The following is a 21,601-nucleotide window of genomic DNA, read 5'->3' as shown; positions in this document are numbered from 1 at the left end:
AGTTGAAAATGCAGTCACTATCACTTTAAATTAGAAAAGTGATGTATATTCCTGAGTCCCCGTAAATGAAAAACACCAAATGTCATTGAAATGGACCTATTTTACTTCACTAGTTCACATTAGTTATGATAACACAACATAACAATTTCTATTCACTGATGTCTGTATAATGCATTGTTCATCTGCATCCCTGAAGGTTTTTCATAGGTATTCTGTAGGTTTTCAAACAGAGCATACAAACAGTACTCAATGTTTGTGTAATTCAACCCTTAATGCAAAACAGAAAGATAAAACCTAACTAACAGCAAATGCAACAAATAAAAGCAAAGCCTTTCAGGAGCACACCCATGAGCTTATTATTGCTACATACTAGTGAACCAGGAACACTCTGAGATGGGAATTTAGCAGGAGACCCTAAACTGTATGCATCTGTGAAGTGGCCCTCTCTAAGCCAGTCCTAAAACAGTCTGAATTGGTCCTCATTATGTAAGAAGTGGGAAAAGGCGGATTTGAAGAAACTGTGCAATAAAGTGTAAAAGTTATAACCCCAATGGGCATATTTTGAAATAGGTCTATATTTGTTTTTGACATATAGGATTTATGAGTTTTTATACAGTTGAATTTATCACTTTTTTATTTTCTGATACAAATTATTGCTTTAGAGCTTAGGATATCTTCCCCCATCCTAATCTTAACAAATATTCACCTATATTTTCTTCAACCTTTAGACAAATGATTTTCAGTTTCTAAAATTGCATTATTTAAGTCATTTGGATTATTTTAAAGTGTGGAGTGTAAGGTAAGAATATGATTTTTTTTTTTTGAGAGACAAAAATTTGACGCTGATTTGTTGAATAATCCATGCCTTCTCTATTTACATAGTATTTTTAAAGCAGGATCTGGAATATGTAATATGCTGGTCCAATCAGGAATTAAGTGTCCAGTGTTGGCTGGGGTTAGGGAAGAATTAGGGATGCTGTGTGGGTTCTTCTTTGGGTGGTGCTAAACCTCTGAAACATGGCCAAGTGGGTGCAAACCAATCCTCACTGCCCACCGCTCTTCCTTCTCCCTCTTTCCTTGGCACCTCAGTTCCTTGCCCTCTCTCTACAGTTTGGCAGAATAATTCATGGTATAATCTAAGTTGTATGGAAATAAACTTCTGGGTCTTCTGAATCTCCCCTCAGCTCCCAATCCCAAATTACTGGGCACCAGACCATACCTTCCCTGCCCCATATTCACTCTGCTGAGGGGAAAACGAGGTAAATAAAACTGTTCTGAAGGGAAAATAGAGCCAAAGGTTAAATTCCAGGCAAATCCCAGGTAGAATGAGAGAGGGTTTCTGGGTACAAAAATTAAAGCGATGCCTAAAACATTTAATTGGAGAAAAGTGTAGTTATGCAGTCACTTCTTTCCTAAGATGTTTCTTTTTATACCTATATGATGTTTTGCTTGAGTGGTCTCCGTGAAATATATACAATCATGCAATCTTCTTTTTTATAGATGACTTTAAAAAAGATGATTCATTATTAGAATTCCTGGTTCAGCATTTAAACCAGGCATGGCTGGATTTTTTCTGACACCCTTTAACCCCTTTGCTGGATTTCAATGGCATATATTTAACCACAAAATTAACATGAGTTAAAATTATTTTGTGATGTCTCTTGAGATAACCAAAACCTCTCTAGGATGTATCTGAACCAGGGCCGTGAAAGACTTTCTTTGACCGGTGTAAATCGTAGACTCCAATTCAAGTACCACCCATTCCTAAATTCTAACTTAGTCTTAGAGAATAGTTATGAAAGATTGATGAATTGGATTAGAATCCCAAAATTTCTTGGACAAGTGTCTTCGCACTGATTTTCAGGTATACGTGTCCAATGAAAATTAGGGTAACAAATTTTGGCTGGTGGGTCTTCCTTCCAAACTCTCAGTGGAGAAAGGTCATTAGGGAATACACGTGAAATGTATAGAGAAGTATGTTCATCTCTGAGACGTTCCTAAACCACATATTGAGATCTTCTCTGGTTAGATTTCGAATTATAAACTAAAAAAGATAACTCCCTTCGCCTTACACAAATTGGTAGCGTTTTTGCCAAAACGATAGTGGGTGGTCCGTTCTTTCTGAAGTCCTATTTGTTGTGTATGGACTGAGGAATTCATGTTCCCTCAATGCTTTCTGAAGACAGAATTAATAAGGTACTAACACCATTTCCCCGATTTTGCTTATTTACAACCTAACGCCTGTCCAAGACTTGGCCATCCGGCGGTGACTCTCGGCAGGCGCACCGCGCGCGGCGGCAGGCGTCGGCCGGGCAGCGCCCGCAGCCGCGGGTCCGAGCGGACGATGCTGCGGGCGCCGGATCTTTGTGCGCTCGGCTCCCGGCTCCCGCGTGCCCGCACGTACGTAGCCTTCACGTGTGTGTTGATATGAAGTGCATGTGTGGATATGTGAGAATATGCTCAAATTTGGGGAGAGGCGCGGAGCACAGAACGGAGGGAAGGTGGGTGTGGGCGTGCACGGCGGGCCGGGCCGGGAGGGAGCCCGCGCCAAGCCCGGGCCCGAGCCCGCAGCGCGGCGGGCCCGGAGGGCCACACAATAAAGCCCGGGGGCGGCGGGCGGCGAGGAGGCCGGGTCGGCGAGCGGCCGACCCGCGCAGCCCGGCATGTGAGCGGCGCCGCGGCCTCGCAGGACGCAAACTTTCCCGGTGGCGGCGCCCCAACTCCGCCCCTGGCCCCGGCCCCGGCCCGCCGCTCGGCGAGGAGACCCCGTAAGTGCGGCGGCGGGGCTACCGCGCTTCTCTCGGCCGGCGCTCGCGAGTTTCTGTGGTGGAGGCTTGTAAACATGGCGCCCCTGAGGCGCCGAGCCGGGGCGGGTGGCAGGGAGGAGGCCTGGCCCGCGGAGCCGGAGGCGGGGAGGCCGGGGTGCCGGGGCGGGCGGCGGGGAGGAGGCCCGGCCCGCGTAACCGGAGGCGGGGAGGCCGGGCAGCCGGGGCGGGCGGCGGGGAGGCCGGGAGACGGCAGCCCCCCCGCGCCCCGCCGGCCCAGGTCCGGAGGAGGCGGCGGCGGCGGCGGGAAGGAGGCGGCGCGGGCGGCGGGCCGGGCGCGGAGGGGGAGGGCCGGGCGCGGCGGCGGCGGCGGCGACGGCGAAGAAGACCGGAGCATAATGGTGGGAGAAGCTCGGCCGCGGTGGCGGGGCGGGGGCGCGGGCGCGGGCGTCCGAGGCGTGGGCGCCGCCGCTTTGTGGCGCCCGGGCCCGGCTGCAGCCCCTCGGGCCGCGGGCGTGACCGCGGCTCGCTTTCCTGCGAACGGCGCCCAGTGGCCGGCGGAGCTTTGTTTGCGGCGGGCCGGGGCCTGCGGGGCTCGGGGGTCCCGCTGCGCCCCCCGCCTTTGGCCGGCCCGTGAAGGGAGGCCCCGCAGGCGGAGGAGGCCTCGCAGGGGGAGGACCGCGCGGGGCCTGCTCGGGCTGTGAAGCCGCGGAGTCGCGTGAGCGCCGCCCGCCGGGCCGGCCCTCCACGCGCGGCCAGGCCTCGGGGCCCGCGGTCGGGGTCGGGGTCCGCCGGAGCGCGGCCGTGTGAGTGTCCGGGTTGTGGGGGCGTCTGCAGTGGCATCTCGTTGTTGGGGGCGATGACCGCGGCCGGGCAGGGCGGTCCCCAAGAGCCCAGGCGAGGCTCGGTCCCCGGGGCCGGGCGGCAGCGAGGCCTTTGCCTCCTTGGCGGGTCCTCCCAGACCCCCAGGACCGCCTGCGTGTCAGCCACCGGTCTCGTCGGAGCTGTTAAGTTGGGGCCCAGTAGGCCGGCCAGGGACCCCAACTTCCGCGTGGACTGCCCCCTTACGCCTTTCTGGCCCAGCTGTGGAGGCGCTCATGGTGTGTCGGTGGTGCCCCATGTTATGAACGATGGGGGCGTGATAGCCCGTGTGTCCCTGGTGCTCAGGGTTATTATATACCGTGTGGGCATGGTGCCCGGTGTGTGGATGATGTTCGATGCTGTGTGTCCGTGGTGCCCAGTGTGCGCCTGGTGTGACCATAGTTCCTCGTGTTAGCTACCGTGGGAGCATGCATGATACCTGGTGTGTTTTTGGTGCTTGGAGCTGTATATGGTAGTGGTATGATGCTTGATGTGCGCGTGGTACCTGGTTGTCTATAGTGCCTGGTGTGGGCACGTGATGCGGTGTTCCATACTGCGTGTCCATGGTGCCCCGTGTGTGCCTATGGGGTGTGTACATAGTACCCTGGGTCCCATGTGTCTGTGAGCTCAAGCAGGTACGTTGTTAAGGAATGGGTGCCTGAAGGTTGGAGGTGCCTGCTTGGGTCAGATTTTTAGAGGCCCACTGGACTCCCTGAGGGTTAGGTTCTGGGGCCTCTGGTCTGCCTCACCCCGGTGTTCTGCACCCTACAGTAAGCGGTGTCCTGTGGAGGCAAGAGGCTGCTTAAAAATGATTTAGTCTCTTTGTTTAAAGGCAGAAAGTAAAATGTTTACTTATTTTCTTTTAAACAAGAAATGTAGTAGTTGTAGCTTTGTAATTATGGGATGCATAACCTCAGATTTTGGGGTCATTGACTCTAATTAATGGTTTGAGGTTATCAGGGAGAGAGTCTTGGTTGTACTTTAAAAGTTTGAGTGCTTTCTGGTAAGCTAGGTCACCTTTGTGACTTTTCTGAATTCTAACTTGTACCAGCAGGAAATAAAATACTAATTTTGTACATGCATGTTATTTTCCTTGTCTTTGGTTTTGGTTTTTATTTTGATGGACTCTTCTGTATAAGATGACCAGGTTAGAGAATCAGAAAACGTGGGATGCGATAATGACAGAATCAATAAAATATTTTTCTTGCTTAATTCCATATATGGTTCACAAAGGATTTCTATCGTTTATGTGGTACATTCTCCCCAGAGATGTTCATATGAAAACCGAATCTCTTTTACATTATGTGAATAGAGCAGTTTATTTTTTGCAGTTACCTGCTGCAAATTGTTTCAATAAACATACATGTAACTGCTCCCACCTTTACAAAGAAAAATCAATTAAAATGTTGAAATTATCTCCTTAGTTCATAGGAAGTATTCCTAGGATATCTTTATGTTGGTACTTTGAGTCGATGTCATCTTGTGTGTTTCCATGAATTGACGTGTTTATTTCAACTCTCATTTTGTAGCAGTACCTCCTTTTTCCTTTGAGTGCTATTTAGGTAGTGTACAATAAAAACATGTGTACCCTTTTAGCATACCTAAATGAAGACACTAATTGAAGCTGATTAAGGATTTTAACATTTGTAATAAAGTATCAAATGCTGACCTACTACTGGTTAAAGCCCGAAACCCCTGCTGTCAGCTTTTGTTTACCTACCTTTACCATTCTTCAGTCAAATTCTCCTAGTAGAGAACAACACTTAAGCAAAGAAGATGTATCTGGAAAAAAGTTAAGGAGAAAACTCAGACGTAAACTTTTCACTGTTTGAAACCTTAACTTGGATTTAACATTGAGTTTTTTTTACAGGATGATTAGATTTTGTAATTCTCTTAGAGGGATAGCATAGCAACCTGAGTTTAAGGCCAGGTGCTTTGGGTCTGACTCTTGCCTCTGTCTTTTACTAGCAAAGTGACTTGGGGCAAATTGTTTAAACTTCTCATCCTTGGTCTCAGTGTCCCCATCTGAAAAAGGAGGTGATAGTACTTGTGCCTATCTCATAAGGTTTTTGACTCATAAACCATTAGACTACTTCAGTTCAGTTGAGTCAAATTCAGTTTGGGTTAAACGAGCGTGGAAAGAGATGAAGCTCTGAAATTGCAGCGTGCCGTGTCTCACTAGTTGCTGTTTACCTGTTGTAACATACCTCTGAATCTCTTTTTCCACTTTAGTTAACTCAGAAGTTTGGGAAATAAGTATTTGTTATATTTCTCAGTATTACTTGATGCAATATTAAGGATCTTTTTATCATTACTTTTTAAAAATTGTGGTTGAATATACATAGCATAAAATACACCGATCTTAAGGGTATGGTTCAGTGGTATTAAATACATCTACACTGTTAATGCAACCACCCACCTCCATAGCTCTTTTCTTGTAAACCTGAAACTTCATGCCTATTAAACACTGAACTCTCTACCTCCCCCTCCCCCTCCCCCAGCCCTGGCAACTGCTTGCTGTTATTTATCTTTGATGAAGAATATAGGTAACTGAAGTACGCAGTGTAAGAGGTCTTGTTTTAACCATTGGTTTTAAGTTAATATTTCTCTCTTTTCCCACATCTGTCACCCTGTCTGTAACCCTGAAACATATGTTTTATATTTGCTTGAAGCAGATAGACTTTCTGAATGAAGAAACACCGCTTGTCACCTCTTCATTTGATCATTGTGGAACTAATCCCTAACCAACATTCTTACTAGGAATTTTGACAAGAAGTACAAAATAACTGATGGGAGTTTAATTTCTACCTGTATCTCTCATGTGGTAACTTTCAGTTACTTTGAGTGGCATTGTCAAAATTCCAAAGCAATTTAAATCTGCTTTGGTATAGTGATTCTGTGAAGGTCAGTAGTGGTGAAGGTGCTCCTTATCAGTGGTCTGTCCTTTGGTCTTGATTTTTTAAATTTTTTGGTTTTTACAGGTTTATAACATAAATGAGTACCATGATAAAAAAGAAAGATAAAATTTACGTATGTTTACCAAGTCTCAGCCATTGTGCAGAATTCTTTGTATGTGCTGTTCCACTGTAAAAAAAAAAAAAAAAATCCTACACATGATCATCTTAAAAGCACAATTGCCCTCTTTTTTTCCTTTTAATTATGGAAGTTTCCACCTCCTGGTAGCACACCCCAGTCCCCCAGCATTCTCTAACGAGAAGTAGATGAACTAGGAATTTTTTGAGAGGCTGTGATCTACATAACATAAAAGTTTAAGAAGCCCTGTGATAAAGGGTAAAGTGACAGAAGTGAACATAATGGGAGGGAAATAAAAATTCAAATCTAAATAGCCAGCAGTATCATGTAATATCTTGAACATATGTATTGCCTTAAGGAAAGATCTTTCTGTTCGTGTGTGAACCTGCTGTTACTGATTCTCCACTTAGAAAATTTGTAGAAAGCTATTTTCAGGCATACCTCAGAGACACTACAGGTTCTGTTCCAGACCACCACAGGTAAAGCAGATGTCACATTAAGCAAGTCATGTGAGGTTTTTGATTTCTCAGTGCATATAAAAGTTATGTTTACACTACACTGTATGTAGTCTGTTAACTGTACAATAGCATTATGTCTAAAAAAAAACAAAGTACATACCTTAATTAAAAAATACTTTATTGCTAGGAAAATGCTAACCATCTGAGCTTCAGGGAGTTGTAATAGTAACATCAAAGATCACTGATGACAGATCACCATAACAAACATAGTAATAATGAAATTGCAAGAATTACCAAGATGTGACACAGAAACACAAAGTGAGCAGATGCTGTTGGAAAAATGGCACCAATGGACTTGCTTGATTCAGGGTTGCCACAAACCTTCGATTTGTAAAAAGTATTTGTGAAGGGTTATAACATGAAGAACAATAAAACTAGGTGTGCATGTAGCTTGTATTGTGAAAATGCTGTACAATATTTAATATCAAAATACTTACAAATTCAAATAAATAACATGTAAAACCAAAAAAAAAATTACTTGGAAAATAAGAAAATATTTGTATAGTCCATTATGTATTTAGTAGGGAAATTTAGCAAATTGTTAGGCTAAAGTATTTAACTCAGTTTTACGAAGAATCTAATTTATGTGGAACTAGTAAATATTTAGACATTTAGCTAATCTTTCATTGTAATTGTTGGCTATGTTTTCTATTCAATCAATAAATAAATGGCTAATTGTTTGCCTAACTTTATGTGAAATTTAAGAAATAGACAAAGATTAATAGAAATGTCAAAGGTAATTGAATACTGTTTCATGCCAGCACTTTTAAAGGATCTTATTGACTCATCTATTCTTCAGAGATGAGAAGAATATTTTTAGCCTCTTATATAGTAGTTGGAATAAATGTGTGTTGCTGCAGACTTATACACAGTTTTTAATTTTTTGTAAACTCAGTAATATTTAAATATAGTAAACTTGTTTTAAATAAATGCTTTTTATAGTTCAAGTTAGTTCATAATTATTTCATAAGATCATGTTAAAATATATTTTCTTATAGTAAATAGATTTTAAATATTGAGTTCATTAATTAACATTGTTATTTATTGAAACTGCTATGTAATGGACACTTGCTAGGTAATGATTACTGAAGCAAGTGCAATAAAGTGTAACATAAGAAATTAAGTACATGTGCTATGGAACAATATATGTGAGTTGATCTATTTGAGCTGAGATAGCTTTAGAAGTCTTAACACTGATGATTTAAAATTCATTCTATTTTGGGACTTTATGATTTTACTATATTAACTACTTGAGGATTTTTGAAAACAACATTGTTTTAATATGTGTATGGAGTACCTTTTCATGTACTTGCTGTCTATCTGTATGTCATCTTTGGAAAAATGCCTGTTGAGATCATCTGCCCATTTTTAAATTAGATACATACTGTTGGGTTGTATGAGTTTTTGTGTATTTTTGATATTAAACCCCTATTAGAAAAATCATTTGCAGATATTTTCTCTCATTCTGTAGGCTGCCTTTCTGTTTTGTTGATGGTTTTGCTTCCTGTGCAGAAACTTTTTAGTTTGATGTAGTCTCAATTTTCCTTTGTTGCCTTTGTTTTTGGTGTCAGAAAAAAATCCTTGCCGAGACAGATGTCTGTTGAGCTTACTTCCTATATTTTCTTCAGGTTTTATGGTTTCAGGTCTTATGTTCAAGTCTTTATCCATTTTGAGTTAATTTTTGTGTATAGTATAAGATAGTGGTCCAGTTTCATTCTTTTGCATGTGGCTGTCCAGTTTCTGAGACTGTGCTTTCCCCATTGTATAAATTATGTTTTAATTTTCACTGTCCTAATGATCTCTATTTGTGAACAATTAATTTTAATATAGTTCTATTTAGCAATTTAGTATTTGTATGTATGCTGTGTAAGAAATCTTTTTCTATTTTGAGGTCAGGAAAATGGTCCACTATATTCTCTTCTAGAAGCTTATGTTTGTATCTGTAACCTATGGAGAATTCATTTCGTTGTGTGTAGTAAGGGTTGACTGACCCCTCCCCCCCTTAGGGATATCTAATTTCCAAGCATTGTTTATGGAGTTACCTTAAATCCATTTCTCTGCAATGCCATCTTTGTCACGTAGATCAGGTGTCCATATATGCATGAGTCTAAATTCTCTGTTCCTTGCCATGAATTTATGACTGTTCTTGTCCCTATTGGACGCTGTCTTACTAATTACTGTAGCTTTACAATAAGTCTTGAAATCTTGCATCAGATCTTCCAATTATATCTTATTTGTTACTTATTATTCATATTTTATTTGTTCCTGGCTGTTTACATTTCCATATCAACTTCAGAATCAGTTTGTTAATTTATACCCCCAAAAAATCCACTAAAATATTGATTAGAATTGATCTGAATTTATAAATCAGTTTGGGTGATAATTGACACTTTTACAATATTAACCTTCTAGTCTATGAATATGATATATTCTTCTATTAATGAGTTTTCAAAATTTTTTCTCAATGTTTTAAGGCCTGTTTTAAGGCTTTCTGGATAGAGATCTTGCATATCTTTTGTAAGATTTATTACTAGATCTGACTTCTTTCTGTGACATTGTAAATAATACCTTAAACAAATTTTAAATTTGCTCATTGTCACTACTGTACAGAAACAAGTATTCTATATAGACCTTGTATCCTCTAATATTATTGAAGTCACTTATTAATTTTAATAATTGATCTGTAGATTTGGGGAGATTTCCTATAGATAGAAGCATATCATCTCTGAATATAGATAGTTTTAATTTTTCTTTTCCAGTTTGTATGTGTCTTATTTTTCTTGCTTTATTGTACTGACTAGGTCCTCTTGTACAATGTTGAATAGAAGTGGCGATTATGGGTATGCTGTTAGGCTATTGTGGTCACATACTTAAATTCTGTATGTTACTTTAAACCTAGAAGACGTCATTGTTACTGTCTTACAAGAGGAATATTTACCCATAAATTGGGAATAGATTTACCGGTATATCTACCCTTTTCATTGCTCTTCAGTTCCTTTTCGCTGTTTGACTTTTAATAGGGAATTCTTTTACTGTTGCCTGAGGAATATCTTTAGTTTTTATATTGTGGAACTACTGGTGATAAAGTATTGGTTTATATAAACTGTATCTTACTCATTTTACTTTTTTGTAGGCAGAGTTTTTGATTGGAAGTTGTAGTCTTTGAGTACTTTGAAGATATTATTTTGTTATCTTTTGGCTTCTGTTTTGTTGAGAAGTCAACTTGCAGTTTGTATTATATTGTTCCCTTGAAGACATTATGACTTATCCTCTGGTTACTTAAAATATTTTTCCGTTTTGTCTTTGTTTATCAGTAGTTTTACTGTGATGTGCTGAGGTGTGGTTTTCTTTTATTAACCTAGTGTTGCTTTCTGGTAATGATTCTTGAATCTGTGGCTTGATGTCTTTTGTCAGTAATGGAAAATTATCAGCCACTGTCTCTTTGAGAGTTAATTCTGCTCTGTTTTTTCTTTACTCTCTTCTTGGGGTTGTAGTGAAATGTAAGTTACGCCTTATTATCATATCCATATCCGTATATCTCTTACGCTCTTCTTTTCTCCATGCTTTCTTCTGGATACTTTCTTATGAAAAGAATCCTTAGGGTCACTCATTCTCTTTCCATCTGCATCTAATCTGATGTCAACTTCATCCACTGAATGCTTTAGTTACTGTAGTTTTTTGGTTCTGTACTTCCCATTTAGCTTCTTTTTATTGTTTGTTCTCTCCTGGAATTAACTTTTAATTTCTTGAACATATCAAGCATAATTATTTTAAAGTCTGTGTCTAATAATTGCATCATCTAGAACTCCTCCTGTAAGTTTGTTTCTCTGTCACATACGGAAAGTGGGCAGCACAGATGGTTTTGGAGGTTCTTGAGGGAGTGTAAGTCGTCTTAAGACCTAGTAGTCTACCGTATACCATTATTATAGACTAGCTTTATTCCTTTTCCCCCTACTATTATTATTTTTGTTTTCCCTCGAGATTTATTGGGGAGTGGATTCGATCAATAAATGTTTGTTTAGTGTATAGTTTATTGTAGAATTTGTTGAGGACATAAGGAGGGATTAAATGTTGGGCAGGTAATACATATGAGATAATTATATAGCAATCAGTGACAACATGGAATTGATTAAAATTACAGGTTTTATATATGTGATTTGTTATAATAAATAAGCTACAATGAGTAATAAATCAATACAACTTGGTAATTATAACTAACTTAAGAATAACTAATAAGAAGACAAGTGATAATCAAATTGTGGGATACTAATAGAAGACCAAACTCATCAGAGACACTAATGATAGTGTAGATAAGAATTTAATATATGATTTAGGAATATGTCACATTTCATTAGAGAAGAAAGGAATCTTTCAGGAAATTGTGCTAGTAAAATTGATTGCCTCTTTGGAAAAAACCTGTATTTTCTTCTAATTTCATATTCTAAAAGTAATTCCACAGTTCCTGATTGGGCATATAAGATGCTTAGAAGCCGCCACTCTATCCTAATGACAAGTAAGGAACCAAACAGCTGTAAGATCAACAGACCTTCTGGCATCCAGGAGAGAAGTGAGGCCACAGGACAAACGACTGCCACAAAAGCTGGAGCGACAGAAAAGGCAGATATAATGACAGCTTACTTGAACAAAACGCACCAGCGGAAACCTCCACAGGAACCTGTGCTGGGATAAGAAACCCTGGATACAACAGGCAAATTGCCAGAGCCTCAGGGTAGACAAGACTGAGTTAAAAATCTGGGGGGACCCAGTCATTGGGGCCCCCTCCCACTTTTGTGAGAGTTTCCTCCTGGAGCTCCACCAGGTTCTCAGGGGAGTGTCGGAGAAAAATCACCTCACGAAAAGGAACCAGTTTAAAATGTGCCAGAGCATTCTGTTCTTCACAAGGCCTGCTCCCTTGAGAAACTATTTTACAGGAGCCTAACTGTCTGGCGAAGGCAAATACTAAACTCCAGCCCAGTACTAAAGGCCTCCTTGCTGCAGTTCTTTCTACCCAGTGCATCATGTCTTGCTTTCCAGAGAAAAATACTAGCCATACTCAAAGGCAAAAACAGGTGGAAGAGACTGAATAAGCATCCAAACCTGGGTCCATGCGGCAGGGATGTTGGAATGGAATGATAGGAACGGAAATTTTTTTAGCAGTTGATTCATATGCTAGGAGTTTTAATGGAAAAAGTAGACGACATGTAATAAAGTAATGTAATAATGAAACAAATGGAAACTCCAAGAAAGATCAAAAAGAAATGCTACAGAGCAAACTTACTGTCATGGAAATGGAGAGTGCTTTTGGTGGGATCGTTGACAGGCTGGAGACAGCTAAGGAAAGAACGTCTGAGCTTGAGGGGATGACAGCAGAAACCTCTAAAACTGACGTTTAAAGAAACAATCCTGAAGAAGCCAGTAGAAAAGAACACCTTACCTATGGAGAAGCAAAGATAAGAATTACATCTGACTTCCGAGAAACCATGCAAGCATGAGATATTTAGTATTGAAGGGAAAAAAACTCACCAACCTAGAATTGTGTACCCTGTGAAATTGTCCTTCAAAAGTGAAGGGGAAGTACTTTCTCAGACAAACATTGATGGAATTTGTTGCTAGAAGAAATGTTCAAGTTTTGCAACTGCCTTGCAGCAGATGTTAGTTTTTTAGAAGGAAAATGATACATCAGATACTCAGGTCTATATAAAGAAAAAAGAAGTGATGAAGAATGAATAAGTGAAGATAAATAAACTTATTTTTCTTATTCTTAATTGATCTAAAAGATAATAGTTCAAAATAATAGCAACAAATATTTTTAATTATGTGTGTTTATATGCAAGTACAGTTGATTCTTGAACAATATGGGGGTTAGGGGCACCAGGCCCCACACAGTGGAAAATCTGCATGTAACTTTACAATTGGTCCTCTGTATCTGTGTTTCCATATCTGTGGATTCAACCATTTGTTTGTCATGTGGTACTGTATTTACTGGAAAAAATCCATGTATAAGTGGACCTGCACAGTTCAAACCCATGATGTTCAGGGGTCAGCTGTATACCCTTATGTGTGCTTATGCATAAGTGAAAGGAATGACAACAATGATATAAAGATTGGAAGAGAGGAGTTAGGAATATTTTGTATTATGACATAACTTGCACTACCTGTGAGTCAGAAAAATAAACATGAGTTAGTTGTAAATGTATATTGCAATCTCTAGGGCAAACACTACAAAATATATATATGCTGAGAAAGAAAAAATGGACATATAAAAATGATACGAGACAGATTGTGTGGAAGACAGGCACTAAGAACAAAAGTAACAGTACAAAACAGTAACAAACATGAGAGATATTAATCCATCTGTATCAGTTACCTTAAAGATTAGTGGTGTGAAACACCAATTAAAAGATGAGATTCAGAGTGGATCAAAGAACAAGACCCAGCTATGTGCTGTCTATAGGAAACCCCTTTTAAATATGAAAACACACATAGATGATAAGAAATGGGATACAGAAAGATATGCCTGATCACATAGGTATACTAGCCTGCATACTAACACTAATTCAAAGAAAGTAGGAGGAGCTCTACTCATTTTAGACAAATCAGACTTCAACGCAAGGGATGTTATCAGGGATAAAGAGAGGCTCAGTACTCTAAAGATACAACAGTCCTTAATGTGTACGTGCCTGACAACAGAGCATCAAAATATGTGAGGAAAAACTGATAGAACTGCATGGAGAAATAGATGAATATACTGTTATAATTGGAGATTTTTCACCTCCTATCAGAAGGGGACAGATCCAGCAGGCAGAAGATGAGTAAGGACATAGTTGAATTCTAACAGTAATATCAGTGAACTGGATATAGTTGATATCTGTAGACTGCTTCATTCTGTGACAGCAGAGTACACATTCTTCGCAAGCTCACATGGAATGGTCACATTCTGGGTCATAAAACACAACTTAATAAATTTAAAAGAATAGAAATCAGGGGAGTGGGTACAGCCCAGTGGTAGAGCGCATGCTTAGCATGCACAAGGTCCTGGGTTCAACCCCAGTACCTCTGTTAAAAAAAAAAAAATCACGTAATGTCTGTTGTTAAACCACAGTGGAATTAAACCAGAAATCGTAACAGAAAGAGCTCAAAACCCTGAAATACTTGAAAGTTAACACACAGGTCAGAGAAGACATCTCAAGAGAAGTTTTTTTAAACTTTTCTACTAAGTGATAATGAAAATACATCTTATCACAGTTTGTGGGATGCAGTGAAAGTAGTGCTTTGTGAGAAATGTATAGCATTGAATATTACAGAAAATAAGAAAGATCTAAAATCAGTAATCTAAGCTTCCACCTTTAGAATGCAAGAAAAAGAAGAGGACATTAAACTCATAGTAAGCAAAAGAAAAGAAATAAGAATTAGAGCAGAAGGCGGTGAAATTGTAGACAGGAACTCAACAGAAAAAATAGTAAGACCAAAAGCTACTTCTTTGAAAAGATCAGTAAAAATCATAAGTCTCTAGAAATAGAAGAGGGGCAGTCACTACTGATCTTCTGGACAATAAAAGGATAATAAAGAAATACTAGGAACAATTCTATGGCCACAAATTTGATAACTGAGATGAATGGACCAATTCCTTGAAAGGCAGAATCTGCCAAAACTCATGCAAGAAGCAGACAATTTGATGAGGCATATATTTTTTAAAGAAATTGAATCAGTAATTAATAACCTTCAATAACAGAAAGAACCATGCCTAGACATGTTCACTGCAAATTCTGCCAAACATTTATGGAAGAAATTATGCCTGTTCTCTGCAGTCTCTTCTGGGAAGTAGAAGCAGAGGGAATGCTTCCTAACTGATTCTTTGAAGACAGCACTGCCCTAATACCCAGACCAGACAAAGACACCACAAGAAGAAAACAACACCTCCAAAACAGACCAATATCTCTCGTGAGTGCAAATGTGAAGATCTTCAGCAAAGTGTTAGCAAATTGAATCTAGTATCGTATAAAAAGCAATATACGCCATGACTAAGTGGGATTTATCCAGGTGCACAAGCCTGCTTCAGCATCTGAAAACCAATGTAATCTATCACATCAGTAGGCTAAAGAAGAAAAATCACATGATTATTTCAATAGATGCAGAAAAAGCATTTGACAAAATTCAACACCCATTTGTAATAAAAACTTACAGAACACTCGGAATAGAGGGGAATTCCCTCAACTTGATCATCTGCAAAAAACTGTGCATTAACATTACACTTAATGGTGAGAAACTCAGGTTTCCCACTAAGGTTAAGAACAAGGCAGGGTATCCCCTCACCATTCTTTTTCAGCTTTGCACTGGAATTCCTAGCTTAGATGAGAAAAGGAAATAAAAGTATACAGATTTGGAGGGAAGAAATAAAGCTGTCTCTGTTTGCAGATGACATGACAGAAATCTCTTGGAAATAATAAGCAATTAAAGCAAAGTTGTGGGAACAAAGTTAATAAAATAGAAGTCTGTCTATCACTTTCCTATGTACCAGCAGTGAACAAGTTGAATTAGAAATTAAAAACACATTGCCATTTACATTAGAACCCCCAAATGAAATACTGAGGTATAAATCTAACAAAAATTTTACAAGGTTTATATGAGGAAAACTACAAGATTTGATGAACAATATCAAAGAACTAAATAAGGGGAGAGGCAACTCTTGTTCATGGGAAGGAAGACTAATACCAAGTTGTCAGTTCTTCCCAACTTGATCTGTACATTCAGTATTATCCCATCAGAATCCCAGGAAGTCATTTTTTGAATTTTGATGGATATTTGTGGGTTCTGAAGTTTGTATGGAGAGGCAGAAGGCCCAGAACATCCTGCTCGGTATAGAAGCGGAAGAACAAAGCCAGGGGAGTGATACTGCCCAACTTCAAGACTTACTGTAGAGCTACAGTGATTACGGCAGTGTGATGTTGGTGAAGTACAAGCAGGTCAATGGAACAGAATAGAGAGCCCAGAAATAGACATATATATTAGCAATATATATTAATATAGGTCAGCTGACTTTTGACAGGCAATGCAATTAAGCAGGGATAGTCTTTTCATCAAATGCTGCAGGGACAACTGGACACACACACACGCGCGCGAATGAATCTAAATACAGACCTTATGCCCTCAGCAGCATTAACTCAAAATGGGTCATAGACCTAAATGAAAAATGCAAACTGTAAAACTAGAAGAAAACAGGAGAAAACCTAGATGGCCTTGGGTATGGCAATGACTCTAGATGCAGTACCAAGACAACACCAACGAAAGACATAATTGATAAGCTGGACTTCATTAAAATTAAAAAAAACTTCTCTGTGAAAGACAGTGTCAAGAGAATGAGAAGAGAACCCATAGACTGGTAGAAATAAAGAACTCTTCAAACTCAACATTAAGAAAATCAACAAGCTGATTAAAAATGAGCAAAAGACTTGAACTGACACCTCACCAGAGATGATATACAGATGGAAAATAAGCATATCAAAAGATGTTCAACATCATATGTCATCAGAGAATTGGAAATTAAAACAACGTTGATTTACCACTACAAATCTATTACAATGGCTAAAATCCAAAACTGCAGCACTGATTGCTGACAAGGATGTGGAGCCGTAGGGATACACATTTATTTCTGGTGAGAATGCAAAATGGTACAGCCACTTTGAAAGACAATTTAGCACTTTCTTACAAAACTAAATATACTCTTACTGTACTTCAGCAGTCCCACTTAGTGGTATTTACCCAAAAGAGCTGAAAACTTGCACACAGAAACCTGCACAAGGGATGTTTATGGCAACTTTATTCATAATTGTCAAAACATGGAAGTAACCAAGGTGTCCTTCAAGGTGAGTGGGTAGATAAACTGAGGGGTGTCTAGACAGTGGAACATTATTCAGCACTAAAAAGAAAAGTTGTCAAGCCCTGAAAAGGCATGGAGAAATGTTAAACACATTACTAAGTGAAAGAAGCCAATTTGAAAAGGTTACATCCTATATGATGCCAACTATACGACATTCTGGAAAACATTAAACAGTGGAGAGGTAAGATTAATGGTTGCTAGAAAATTGGGGGGTGCACAGGGAAGGATGAATAGAGGGAGCATAGAGGAGTTTTAGGATAGTGAAACTGTTCTGCATCTTACTTCAGTGGTGGATACTTGTCTTTATGCACATGTGAACACCCATAGTATGTACATCACCAGCAGTCAGCTGTGGACTTTGGGTGATAATGGTGTGTCAGTATATGTTCGTTGATTGTAAGAAGTGTGCCCTCTGGTTTGGGATGTTGATAATTGAGGAGGTTGTGGATGTGTGGAAAAATGGGATTCTTTCTGTTTTCGGCTGACTTTTGCTGTGAACCTAACACTGCTCTAAAAAATAAAGCTTATTAATATCAATACTTTAATAAAAGTTATTCCCAGATGTATTAAGAAGTCAGTATTTTTTAAAATTATTTTCAAAAATCCTGCAGGAAAATACTATTGACTGTTTTTCTGACCCAAGTGTGGAAGGACATCTAATCACAAAGGCGATCATGAGGGAGTACATAGCTAGATTTCAGTATAATTTTCATTTAATGTTCATTAAAAGACCGACAGAAGCTTTTATGAATAACTTTAACATATAAAGAAGGTAATATGTAAATAGGAAAATAGTATGAATAGACTATCAATAAAAAGTAATTTCAAATTGCTAATAGACTTTAGGGAAATGTTAACCTAAGTCACAAAGAAATGCACGTTATACAATGAGATTAATTTTTAAATTTTATGCAGTATTTTATTTAAATACTTCAAAATATCTATATATTTATGTTAGGTAACGTAATAATAAAACAAGAACTGGAACCCCTCCACCAGAAGTAAAAATCAGCACATCCTTGACTCTCGCGGTGGCTTTTCCTCGATGCAGTCTCTGCTGTGCCCTCAGCCGTGCTCACCCTCCTGGCACGCTTGTCATTCCCTTGCAGTAGAAAGTTTTCCCACGAATGTATGTGTCACCAAGTAACGCATCGTTTACTTTTGCATGTTTTTAAGTCTCCCTGACTTGTTTTCTCTTTTATTCTCTCCCCTCCGTAGCGCTGGTGTGAGAGGAGTAACAGGTGCTCACGTGGGTGTAAAGACTGTGTTAATTTGGGCTTGTAGGGGTAGGGAGTGTCAGCACCATGTGAGGGCTTTTGCCAAGGTTGCTTGGACCAACTCACTCCCATCAGGGCAGCTAGAGTCAAAAAAACAAAATTTTAAGTGTTGAGAATGTGGAGACACTGGAACCTTTGTGCCCTATTGGTGGGAGTATAAAATGACGCAGCTGCTGTAGAAGACAGTATGGTGGCTCCTTAAAAAATTAGAAATAGAATTACCACATGATGCAGCAATTCTACTTCTGAGTCTATGCCGAAAATAGTTGAAAGCAAGATCTCAAAATGTTTGTATACACATGTTCATGGCAGCATTATTCACACAACCTGTCCATCCACAGATGAATGGATTAGCAAAATGTGATGTACACATGCAGGCAATATTATTCAGCCCTAAAAGGGAGAAAATGCTGTAGTACACTACGACATGGGTGGGTCTCAGTGAAATAAGCCAGTCACAGATGGACACATACTGTGTGATTCCACTTCCTTGAGGTATTTAGAGTCGTTACAGTGGTAAAGACAGAAAATAGTGCCAGGGGCTGGTGGTAGGTAGTGGAGTGTTAGCGTTTAGTGGGTGTAGAATTTCAGTTTTGCAAGATGAAATGAGTTATGGGGATGGATGTTGGTGACAGTTGCACAGCAGTGTGACTATATTTTTGTACAATTTGCCACTGAATTGTACACTTAAAAATGGTTATGATGTAAATTTTATGTTATGTGTATTTTACCGCAAGAAAAGAAATTAGGAAAATTCTTCAGAAATTTTTGGTTTTGTGTATTTGTTTTGTAAACTATAGGACTATTGAGATTCACCACCCTAAGGCGCTATTCTTCCTGAAGGGAGTCTGTCATATTCCTCAGATGGAGCAAAAAAAAAGATTGAGGACTATATTAAATACCTGTACAAGTTTTCTGATCTTTCTTTTCAGTATCTTAATCTTTGATAAAACCTAAATGAAGGCTTTCTCTGGAACTTGTTTGTATAACATAACTGGGAAAGTTGAATTTTATAATTCCATATCAAAAATTTATCATGTTCATAAGTATGCTGGGCACCTTGGAAGACAGGTGGAAAATAAACATGTCCTTTCTTACTTACTTGTAATTTTTTTTTGGAATTTTAAATTAATTTTACAAGGCAAAAAATTTGTAAGAGATGTATAAGGAAATTACAGTTAGAACACACATGAGAATTGAGTTTGATTCTGGGGGAAAGGGTTGAGCGGGAGCATTTGCATCGTGGAAAGCCCCCCACGGAACAAAGGGAGTTTTAGTAGTTAGTACAGAGGCAGAGAGAACTACTGAAGCAAAGTTAGAGTTACAGAGTTTTAGGACATATTTAGGAATTTTGAGTAGTTTCGTTAGGTGGTAGCGTATAATATACATTTAGGAGAAAATAGACAAGTTTGGTTTGGCCTAATCAATGAAGACCTTAAATGGTAAGCTGTCTGCGTAGAATCTAGGAAATTTGTTTTCTAAGATTTTCTTCTTATTGATAAACACCTAAATTGCTATTCTAGTCTTCTATCTGGCCATGTTATTCATCAAATTTACTAGATAATGTAAGGGTTTTGTCTGTTTACCTTATTGCTGTATTCCCAGAGCATAGAATAATGCCAGACACACAACAGGCATGCCTGCAATGAATGATGTTAGATTTCATAAGAACGGAGAATTTCAATGGTTGTACTTTAAAGAGATCTTGTCCTAATAGGTCAGGTTGTTTTGGTACTTTTATAACCTGCCTCAAGCTTCACTGTATTCAGCTGATTTGGGTTTGCATCTTTGCGGTGTTCCTGCGTTCCTATAACTATATGCATCTTCCTTATGCTGTACCTTCATTACAGGGCATGTCTACCTGTGTGACTTGGTGTAGGTAGATCTCAAAAACCTTTGGGTTTAACTTTACATATGTTTTCCTGAAGTGTAGCATTGCTTAATTCTTTAATCTTGATTTTAACCATTTCTAGGAATCAAGTGACATCATTTTCAGAGTTTCTGCTACTAGTCTGTACTATGTTCTCCTGGTTGTTGTGTAAATAGTTACATTTACTGTATATTTTAGTTTTATTTTTAAATGTTAGCTTTGTTCTATATTTTCTGTGGTTCTGAATAAATTATTCTTGATTTTACCTATATGTATTTTGAAAAGCATCTTTAAGTTGATTGTATGTCAGCTGTACCTGTTTGTATTCTTTAGTGTTTATTCCAGGGATTATAATCTGCATCCTCAATTTACTATACTTCACCTTGAATCAATATGATAAATAACACTTCACATAAAATGTAAGAATTTATAATGTTAGAATTACCTTCTACCCCTTCCCTCCTTTGTACTATTGTTGTCACCTGTATTTTATTGCTACACATTGTGAGTCTAATGATACCTTACTGATACTGTTTTCATTGTAGCTGTAAACAATTATCTTTTCCAAGAAATTAAATTTTATTTTATATTTTCCTATATATTAACCATTTTGCGGTGTTACCTAAGCTAGAAGTAGTGTCTCTCTTGTCTGAATTCTCACAGCATATATTTTGGACCATTCATGTCATATATGACATTACAATTAGTAGTTCCATGTATATGTCAAATTTCCTCCGCCAGTTTTATGTTATTTTCTGTCAAGGATTAGAATTTGTACATTTTAAAATTCTTCGTTATGTTTATTACCACATTGCCTTACACAAAATAGGCAACTATTTGGGTTTTTTTTTTAAGTTTTTTTTAAAGTATTTTTTTTAAAGAATGCCTGAAGTTTTGTTCTTTTATCTGAGTATTTGCATAATTTGACAAGTTGCGTTATTACAGTTCACCATTAGATGACACTTGCTAACATTTTATTTTCCTACCAATAAGTTCCTTACTATAGTGCTTATCAGGTTTGGAAAGTAGACACTCCTACACAAGTGCACTTAAACTGAGAAGTTTCTGTACATTTTGAAGTGGTTGCTTTCTAGAAGAGGTACATTCATAAATTACAATTTTAAAGTCTTTTAATTTTATAGCTGAGTCTATCCTGGACCAACTAATTTTCCTTAAGTTTTCTTTAAAACTTGAATGCTGGCATTGTATTTTGATCCTGAATTGATTTTGTAATTCTGAAAAACACCTTCTTAATTCCAGGAGCCTAACTGATCATAGACTCACCAAAAGTGAGTCTCCAGTTAACCTTTGATAGCAGCTGCTGGTTTTATTTGGGTTTGTTGGAGGAAGGAGAACCGATTTAGCTATGAGAAGAAACAGAGGTGAAGAAAAAGAGATTC

The 21,601-nt window shown here is 38.9% G+C and overlaps 1 protein-coding gene across 9 annotated transcripts in view; it reads left to right on the top strand.

The window, feature by feature from the left end:
- The first annotated feature begins 2,245 nt into the window (after positions 1-2,245).
- Positions 2,246-21,601, top strand: part of ZMYND11 (zinc finger MYND-type containing 11) — an 87,626-nt gene continuing 68,270 nt past the window's right edge. For 6 of the 9 annotated variants that reach the window (XM_074358230.1, XM_074358229.1, XM_074358228.1 and 3 more), the window contains exon 1: positions 3,011-3,166. The gene's annotated coding sequence lies outside the window, so the exon portion shown is untranslated. Of the gene's footprint in view, positions 2,502-2,573; positions 2,769-3,010; positions 3,167-21,601 lie in introns of those variants that run through there. The other 3 variants (XM_074358223.1, XM_074358225.1, XM_074358224.1) reach the window with 3 other exon arrangements.

This window comes from Camelus bactrianus, chromosome 35 (genome assembly GCF_048773025.1).
Source record: "Camelus bactrianus isolate YW-2024 breed Bactrian camel chromosome 35, ASM4877302v1, whole genome shotgun sequence".
Taxonomy (NCBI): Eukaryota; Metazoa; Chordata; class Mammalia; order Artiodactyla; family Camelidae; genus Camelus; species Camelus bactrianus.
This window is presented reverse-complemented; position numbering and strand designations above follow the sequence as displayed.